The following is a 9,881-nucleotide window of genomic DNA, read 5'->3' on the forward strand; positions in this document are numbered from 1 at the left end:
ACGGTTACATTAAAGAGAACAAGACAGGCCCAAAGGACGTGCTCAAAGTCTGTTTACTAAATGGCTTAAATTCCTGGATGGTAACAGGGATGGGGCAGGGGTGGGAGAAAGGGTACGGGAGGTGGCACAGAAGGGGAGAAGGTTCAGTTTCGCTATCTGAACGGGGACCCGAGTTTTCGGGGGGGGGGGGGGGGAGGGAGAGGACATTTTAAAAAGTTTCTTTGTAACCTACTGAGGCTTCATTTTAAACAGTGGGTGGAACCAATTCACGTGTAAAAAGAAACCTTTTTGTCTCTGTGGCAAGGCCTAATTCGTTGCAGAGTGAAAGAGCTGCCTGACATGTGGGAAGCATTCACCTAAACACATTTCCCAGTTTCTGTATACAAAGAAGATTGCCATGTGTTTTTATTACAGCAGGCTTTCTTCAAAATCAGCTACATTCACATACTTAGGGGACAGCTGTCTTCCCAGGCAAAGAAGTAAGCACTCGTACAAGACTACGGTCACCTAAGATATCCCTTCACCTTCTTCACCTTCAGTCATGGAGAAGAGGAAACGCGATCAACGTGTAGGTCATTTTGCCCTGTTAAAGCGTGTAGAGGGGACACTGGAATAAGAGCAGGAGGGCGCAAATCTGAAATTCGTACCCTCATCGGGCAGCTTGTCAGCACAGGTCATCGTGGATCTGCGGAGCAGCTCACGGGGAGCCCTTGAGGAAGGTGTCTGCGGCCAGGTCACGTTCGGCAGCCCGGGTGAGGCAGACCTCTGCTCCCTCCGTGCACTCGAAGCTCGTGGCACCGACCCGTGCCGTTTGCAGGCGCCGCCGTCTGTAGCCCGGAGATGGGCCCGTGAGCTTGTTTTTGCCACAGTTACCATCTGCCTTCGGTCAACAAACCTAGCCGCCCCCCGAAAGGCACGTGGGTCTGTGACTCCCACATTGAACTGCGTATTACACTAGAGGTACAGAGGCGCCCCAGGTGAAATCCTGCGCGTAGCCTTCATAGTCTGGTTAAGTAGATGGAGAAATGTTTAGTTAGAAAATAATGGATGCGTTAAAAATAGTGGGGGCACCTGGGTGGCTCAGTTAAGTGTCCGACTCTTGGTTTCTGCTCAGGTCACAATCGCGCAGTTTGTGTGTCCGAGCCCTACATCAGGCTCTGCGCTGACCGTGGGGAGCCTGTTTGGGATTCTCTCCCTCCCTCTCTGCCCTTCCCACACACTCTCTCCAAAATAATAAAAACAACAGCTTACCAAGAAAACTTTCCTAAAGGAGGCAATAATGCCTGAGCTTAGTTTTTGATGGATGGGAAATTGTCCATATAGACAAGGAAGGGACCTTGTTCAAAAAAATTCCAGAGGTTAAACACCTAGGATTCCAATGGATTCCATTACTTGAACAAGTATTTGAATGCCTCCTATGTGCCAAGCATTGTCCCAGGATTTGGAATAAAATGGTAAAAAGAACAGACGTGCAGTCTGCTCTTAAGGAGCTCATGCCTAGTGGGCACCTTCTAGAGGGAAAACAAGCACTTACCACGCTCTGTAAGATGTGCTATTCACATTAACAAACATGCACTGGGGTCAAGAAGCCTTTGTGTCTAAAAAAGGGAGAGGAGAAAGCTGGCCCCGCCAGAGACTTAGCCAGAAACGAAGTCCTAAGAAGCACTGAGAGAAAGAGGAGGAAGTAGTGTCCCAGAGGCCAAGAGAATATTTAAACAGACTCAGATGCTGCAAGGTTATCAGCTGGGCAAATGCTGGGGGAAAAAAGGGGCATTAGGTTTGGTCAATGGGAGGCAATTAGCAGATTTCAGGGGCTTTAGAGTTAGTGAGAAGCCCTCCCCCCCACCCCCCGCCAATCAAGCCATATAAAAATAATGTCTAAGAGTTGGAAACAGGAAGGGAGAGCTCTAGCTGCTAAAAGAGAGTGAGGCTGAGTGAGTTGCAGTTAGAGGGCAAGTCCAATGACCTCGCAGCTTGAGGGGAAGGATCGGGCAGTCGGGCCCCTCCCTTTGTTCCCACAGGAAAACTACTCAGAGTCCACTGCTGCATCACCTGAGAGCCATCGATGGCCTTGAACGGACCCTACGCAGAAAGCAGCCCAGGGGCGTCCTGCCCTTGGGCAACACTTGGCCTCACTCTCTTTGCCACAGGAAGGGTGAGAAGGAGCCAAGGGGTGGGAGAGATACGAAGACGGGAGGGGCACCCACAGAGCCCAACTTGTGTCTCAAACTGCAAAGTCCAGTTCAAGATGGCAACGTAGGAAGAGTCTGAACTCGCCTCCCCCACAGAACACACCAAATCACATCTATTAATTCAACAGTTCCTCCTGAAGAACGATCGAGGGCTGACCGAACGGCTACTAAACAACCCCAGGCAAAGAAACCAGCAAGAGAGACGGAGACATGGTAACAAAGGGAACCCCCACTCCCAACTCTGTGACCAGCAGCGGGGAGGGACAGTACTGAGAAATCAGGAACAGATCCCTCTCTGTCCTTGGGCACAGAAAAAAACCCAAGGCTTAAGACAGCAACACTAGACCTCTGCCAAGCAGCAGGGTCACCACAAGAACGCTCTCCAGGTCAGAGGGACCAGAGAATGACACAGTTTATGTTGCCACCCTACCTTGAGAGCTTGGACTGGAACAGAGTCCAGCCATCATGGCGAGCAGGTCTGGTTGTGTCGGTGGGCTTGTGACCTCAGTGAACCCAGGGTCCACAAGCCCACGCCAGCCCTAGACACGCTGGAACACAGAAAAAGAACCATGGTTTAAAAGGGCAGAGGAACTATGGGAACCCTCTCCCTTCCATCTGAAGGGCTCAGCCTGGAGCAGGGTCTGGCTGCTCATAGGGGGTGGGTTCGGACGCCATATTGGAGGGCCCTGGTACCATAACTGGTGGGTCTGATCATCATAGGAAGCTTGTGACCTCAGAAATCCTAGAGTCCTGAAGCCCACAGGAGCCCTGGCCACGATGGTGCACAGAAAATAAAAAGCCAAGGTTTACAAGGGCTGAGGAACTGTGGGAAGGTTCTCTTCCCCTCCACCTTCAAAGTCCAGACGAGAACAGGGTCCGGCTCATGGTGAGTGTGCCACCTCAGTAAGCCCAGTGTTCACAAGCCCACACCAGCTCCCCTGTGGTGCTGGGGCACAGAAAACACAAGCTATGGGTTTGTGGGATTTTTATTTCTTTTCCTTTTAAAAATTTGTCAGGTCTTGTTTGTATTTTTTTCTTTTTGGTCTTATTCTTTTTCTTTTTTCTTTTAGTTTACTCTTTTTAAAATTTCAACAGCTCAGAGCCTGGAGCCTGTTTCCGATTCTGTGTCTCCCTCTCTCTCTGCCCCTCCCCCGTTCATGCTCTGTCTCTCTCTGTCCCAAAAAATAAATAAACGTTGAAAAAAAAAATTTTTTTTAATTTCATTGTTTTTTCCCTTTATTCTTTCTGTAAAAAGCCATGGTTTAAGAGAGTAGCTGGCATATCCAGCCACAGCTCCAGCCATCCAGCAGAAGTCACAAAGCACACACAGTCTACATAGGGAACACCATACAGGGGACCACTCCTTCAACTGTAGGAGAAGTAGCCGTTTTGCTTAGTCCACAGTAAAAAGCACAAAAAGTCAAGCAAAATGGGGAAACAGAGAAATATACTTAAAAAAAAAACTCAGAAAAAGGACCAAATGAAACAGATCAGCAATATGTCTGATAAAGAACTGAAGTAATGATTGTAAAGATATTACTGGGCTGGAGAAAAGAATGGAAGAACTCATTCCAAGAAGTGAGACCAAAAAAAATATTAAAAAGAACTAAGCAGGAGAGCACCTGGGAGGCTCATTCGGTTAAGTATCCAACTTCAGCTCAGGTCATGGTCTTGCAGTGTGTGAGTTCAAGCCCCGCATCAGGCTCTCCACTGTCAGCAAAGACCACTTCAGATGCTCTGTCTCCCTCTCTCTGCCTGTCTCACCAGTCCTCTCTCTCTCTCTCAAAAAAAAAAATAAATAAATAAACTTAAAAGAACCAAGGAGAGCTGAAGAATACAATAACTGAAATAAGAAAACACTAAAGGGAATCAACAGATTAGAGGATGCAGAGGAACATATCAGCGATATGAAAGAGTAATGCAACAAACTAAACAAAAAGAAAACAAAATTAATGAGGTTAGATTAAGAGAGCTCTTAAGCAACATCAAGTGAAAAAAACACTTGCATTATATGGGTCCCAGAAGGAGAGAGAAAGGTCTAGAAGACTTATTTAAAGAAATAAAAACTGCAGGAGTACCTGGGTGGCTCAGTCGGTTAAGTGTCTGACTCTTGATTTCAGCTCAGGTCATGATTTCACAGTGGTGGGATCGTGCCTCGCATCAGGCTCAGCACGGAGCGTGGAGCCTACTTGGGATTCTGTCTCTCTCCCCCACTCTCTCAAAATAAATAAATAAACTGGGGCGCCTGGGTGGCTCAGTCCATTAAGCATCCAACTTCGCTCAGGTCATGATCTCACGGTTCATGTCTTTGAGCCCAACGTGGGGCTCTGTGCTGACAGCTTGGAGCCTGCTGAAGGTTCTGTATCTCCTTCTCTCTCTGCCCCTCTCCTGCTCATGCTCTGTCTTGCAAAACTAAGTGTTTTTTTTTAATTAAAAATAAGTAAACTTTAAAAAGAGAAATAACTGAAAACTTCCCTAACTTGAGGGAAATAGATATCCCAAGTCCAAGAAGCAAAGAGAGTTCCAAAGAAGATGAACGCAAGGCAGTCCACACCAAGGCACATAATAATTAAAATGTCAAAGGTTAAAGATAAAGAGAGGATCTCAGAAGCAGCAAGAAACAAACAGTTACTTACAAGGGAAAATTTATAAAGCTATCAGCTGATTTTTCAGCAGAAACTGTGCAAGCAGAAGAGAGTAGCATAGTATATTCAAAGTGCTGAAAGCAAAAAACCTACAACTAAGAATACCCAGCAAGGTTATCATTCTGATTTGAAGGAGAGAGAAAGTTTCCCAGACAAACAAAAGATAAAGTAGTTTCTCACCATTAAATCAGCTTTACAAGAAATGTTAAAAGGACTTCTTTAAGTGGAAAAGAAGTGGCCATAATTAGACATACATAAAAGAGGAATAAAAAGATGTAAAATATGACAACATATACTTAAAATGTGGAGAAGCAAGTAAAAAGAGAAGGGGGAATGTTTTTGTTTTTAAGAATGTGTTTGAACTCAAATGACCATCAAATTAACATGGAATGCCATTTAGTTAGGATGTAAATGGTAACCTCATGGTTACCATAAACCCCAAACATATGATAGACACACAAAAAATAGAAAGCCAAATAAAACACTATAGATATTCCTCGATCACAAAGAAAGAGAGTAAAAGAAGAAAGAAGAACTACAAAAACAACCAAAAAACAATTTTTAAATGGCAATAGGTACATACCTATCAATAATTACTTTAAATGTAAATGGCCTAAATGCTCCAATCAAAAGACAGAGTGGTGGAATAGAAATAAAAAAACAAAAAACACATAAGACCCATCTATACACTGCCTACAAGAGGTTCAGCTCAGATGTAAAGACACATACAAACTGAAAGTGAAGGGATGGAAAAACATTCCATATGCAAATGGAACTGATCAAAAAGCCAGGGTAGCAATACTTATGTTAGACAAAATAGGCTTTAAAACAAAGATTTTAACAAGAGACAAAGAAAGCCATTACACAATGATAAAGGGATCAGTCCAACAGAAGAATATAACAACTGTAAATATCTATGCACCTACCACTGGAGCATCTAAATACATGAAGCAAATGTTAATGGACATAAAGAGATAAATTGATGATAATACAAAAGTAGGGGACTTTAACACTCTGCTCACATCAATGGATAGATAATCTAGACAGAAAATCAATGAAGAAACAATGTCTTTTTTTAATTTTTTTTTCAACGTTTATTTATTTATGGGACAGAGAGAGACAGAGCATGAACGGGGGAGGGGCAGAGAGAGAGGGAGACACAGAATCGGAAACAGGCTCCAGGCTCTGAGCCATCAGCCCAGAGCCTGACGCGGGGCTCGAACTCACGGACCGCGAGATCATGACCTGGCTGAAGTCGGACGCTTAAACCGACCGCGCCACCCAGGCGCCCCAGAAACAATGTCTTTGAATGACACATTGGACCAGATAGATACAACAGATATATACAGAACATTCAACCCCAAAACAATAGAATCCACATTCTTTTCATGTGCACATGAAACATTCTGAAAAATAGATCACATGTTAGGCCGTAAAACGAGCCTCAATAAATTTAAGAAGACTTAAATCAAACCATGTATCTTTTCTGACCACCACAGTGTGAATCTAGTAATAATTCACAAGAAAAAAAAAAAACTGGAAAAAATAAAAACACATGGAGACGAAACAACATGATACTAAACAACCAATGAGCCAATGAAACAAAGAAGAAATAAAAAAAAAAAAAAACAAAAAAAAACCACATGGACACAAATGAAAATGGAAACATAATAGTCCAAAATCTCTGGGGCACAGCAAAAGCAGTTCAAAGAGCAAAGTATATGGCAGTACAGGCCTACCCCAAGAAACAAGAAAAATTTCAAATAATCTGATCTTAAGCCTAAGAAATTAGAAAAAGAACAACAAAGTCTGGGGTAAGCAGAAGAAAGGAAATAATAAAGATCAGAGCAGAAATAAATGACATAGACACTTAAAAAAGAAAATCAGTAAAACAAACAGCTGGTCCTTTCAGAAGATCAACAAAATTCACAAATTCTTAGCCAAACAAATCAAGAAAAAAAAGATAAAGGACCCAAATAAAATCAGAAATAAAAGAGGAAAAGTAACAACTCACATCACATAAATACAAAAAAAATTATAAGAGATTACTGTGATAAGTTACATTCCAACAAACTGGACAACCTAAAAGAAATGGATAAATTCTTAGAAATATGTAATCTTCCAAAACTGAACCAGGAAGAAATATAAAATCTGAATAGACTGATTACAGGTAATGAAATTAAATCAGTTATTTAAAAACTACCAAAAAAAAAAAAAAAAGTCCAGGATCAGATGGATTCACAATCGAATTCTATCAAATATTTAAAGAAGATTTAATACCTATTTGCCTCAAACAACTCCAAAAAAATAGAAGAGGAAGGAAAACTTCCAAATATATTCTGTAAGACCAGTATTACTGTGATACCAAAACCAAAGACACCGCAAAAAAAGAAAACTACAAGCCAATATCTCTAATGAACACAGATGCAAAAATCCTCAACAAAATAGGAGCAAGCAAGCCACATACAACAAAAAAATTATTCATCGCCATCAGGTGGAATTTAGTTCTGGGATGCAAGGATGGTACAACATTCCCCAATTAGTCAACATCATACACCATATCAACAAAGCAAAGAATAAAAAAAATCGATAATCCTCTCAGTAGATGCAGAAAAGCATTTGACAAGGTTTAACATTCATTCATGATAAAAACTCAACAAAATGAGGTTAGAGGGAACATACGTCAACATAATAAGGGCTATAAATGACAAACCCACAGCTAACATCATCTTCAGTGGTGAAAAATTGAGAGCTTTCCCTCTAACGTCAGGAACAAAACAAGGATGTACACTCCCACTTTTTAGTTAACATAATACTGGAAGTCCTAGCCAAAGGATCAGCCAAAACAAAGAAATAAAAGGCATCCATATTGGTAAAGAAGAAGTTAAATTATAACTATTTGCAGATGACATGATACCATACATAGAAATGAATTCAGTGAAATGGTAGGATACAACATTTATACCCAGAAATTTGTAGCATTTCTAGAAATTAACAACAAAGTTGAAATTCTTTTAAATACCATTTACAATTGGACCACAAAGAACACCCAGAAATAAACTTAGCCAAAGAGGTGAAAGACCTATATTCTGAAAACTATAAAACACTGATGAAAGAAATTAAAGATGACACAAACAGAAAGATATTCCGTACTCATAGATTAGAAGAATTAATATTGTCAAAATATCCACATTACCCAAAGCAATCTACAGATTCAATGCAATCTTTATCAAAATACCACAGCATTTTTCACAGAACGAGCACAAATAATACTAAAATCTGTATGGAACCAGGGGCACCTGGGTGGCTCAGTTGGCTGGGGACTGATTTCAGCTCAGGTCATGATCTCACAGTTCGGGAGTTCGAGCCCCGCGTCGGACTCTGTGCTGACAGCTCAGAGCCTGGAGCCTGCTTCGGATTCCGTGTCTCCCCCTCTCTGCCCCTCCCCTGCTCACCCTCTGTGTCTCTCCGTCTCTCGGTAATAAATAAACGTTAAAAAAAAAAAATCTCTTCCTTAGCTACCATGTTCATTTGTCATTCTCATAAAGTCCTTCTAATCAAGCCAGTAAAGACGCTTCGATTTGGGTCTGGACAAACTTTTTTTCAAAAAATTTTAACGTTTATTATTGAGAGACAGAGAGAGACAGAGCCTGAACAGAGGAGGGGCAGAGAGAGGAGACACAGAATGCAAAGCAGGCTCCAGGCTCCCAGCTGTCAGCACAAAGCCCGACGCAGGCCTCGAACTCATGAACCGGGAGATCGTGACCTGAGCTGAAGTTGAACTCTCAACCGACTGAGCCACCCAGGTGCCCCTGGGCCTAGACAAACTTAATTTCCACTAATACTCCATAGTATTACAGGCTCGGACCATTCCTGCATTTCTCTGCCTCTGTTCCAGGATTCACATTATTCCCTCTGTGCTAACCCTAGAGAAACCCACCCTATCCTTCAAGATCTCATAATGGCACTTTTCCTCCAGGAAAAGCTGTCCCTGATCACCCCAACAAAAATGACCTCTCCCTCCTCACAACCCTGCTCGTGCCCAGTTTACACTTCACTTAGGACCCTTGTCACACACAACCTTGAGATTTTTCAGTTACCTGGTGTCTTAAGACTAACTTCTTACTAGCTAAGACCATCCTACCCTGGGAGCTGACCGAAGGCTTTGGAGGGAACAGCTCTCAGATATATGTTTACCAGTTACCAGAAGTCATATACATTCTTTAGATGTTGTTCACTGAAGATGGTCAATGTAATGGCACTGAAATCCACAAAACTCCAGGTCACCAGGAACTGTAAGCCCTAAACTGGATATACCCACATGGGATGAAGTGAATTAGATCTTATGGACTTAACTAAAAAGTGTTCTTATACTCTTTTATAAAGCTTACAATAATATACTAAACCATAGCTCATTAAAAAATTCTAAAGAAAAAAGATGACCATTAAATTGAGGCTGTAAACATTTGTTTTGGCAGACTAAATTTACACAACACAGAAGATATTATGTCACGATTATATAAGTTAACTGTTTTCAGTCCGTAGTCTTTAACTGCACTCATCCAATTACGAACAGAGTTCGTTTGTAGATGGCCTCAAATTACATAGGTTTTATTTTTCCAAAATAAATCCACTCAACTGTGCATGCAAACTTCATGCATTCAGACTTTATTAGAGCACTTAGGAATTGTCACATAGGCATCTCTCCTCTGCCAAAGCTGGCCATTTTGTTTAAGTGCTGAAGAAACTAGAATATTTGCAGATCCAATGAAATAATAATTATTTCAAAATATAACACTGTTTTCATCTGAGCTATTTGCATCACAAATTAAATTTTCCCTCTAGGAGACAGACCAACAGCAGGTATACAGATGCTAAGATTTTTCCCCCACAGAACTCGAGGACACCTCAAATAAAAGACTGATTTTACTTTAAAATCATTTAAAAAAAGCAACACTCCAAGTTAGTAAACATCCTGAGCTTATTTTCTGACCAAATTTTGATACAGAACGCTAACATTTATGACAACTGGACAATAACACAA

The sequence above is a fragment of the Prionailurus viverrinus genome, chromosome B2 (genome assembly GCF_022837055.1).
Source record: "Prionailurus viverrinus isolate Anna chromosome B2, UM_Priviv_1.0, whole genome shotgun sequence".
Taxonomy (NCBI): Eukaryota; Metazoa; Chordata; class Mammalia; order Carnivora; family Felidae; genus Prionailurus; species Prionailurus viverrinus.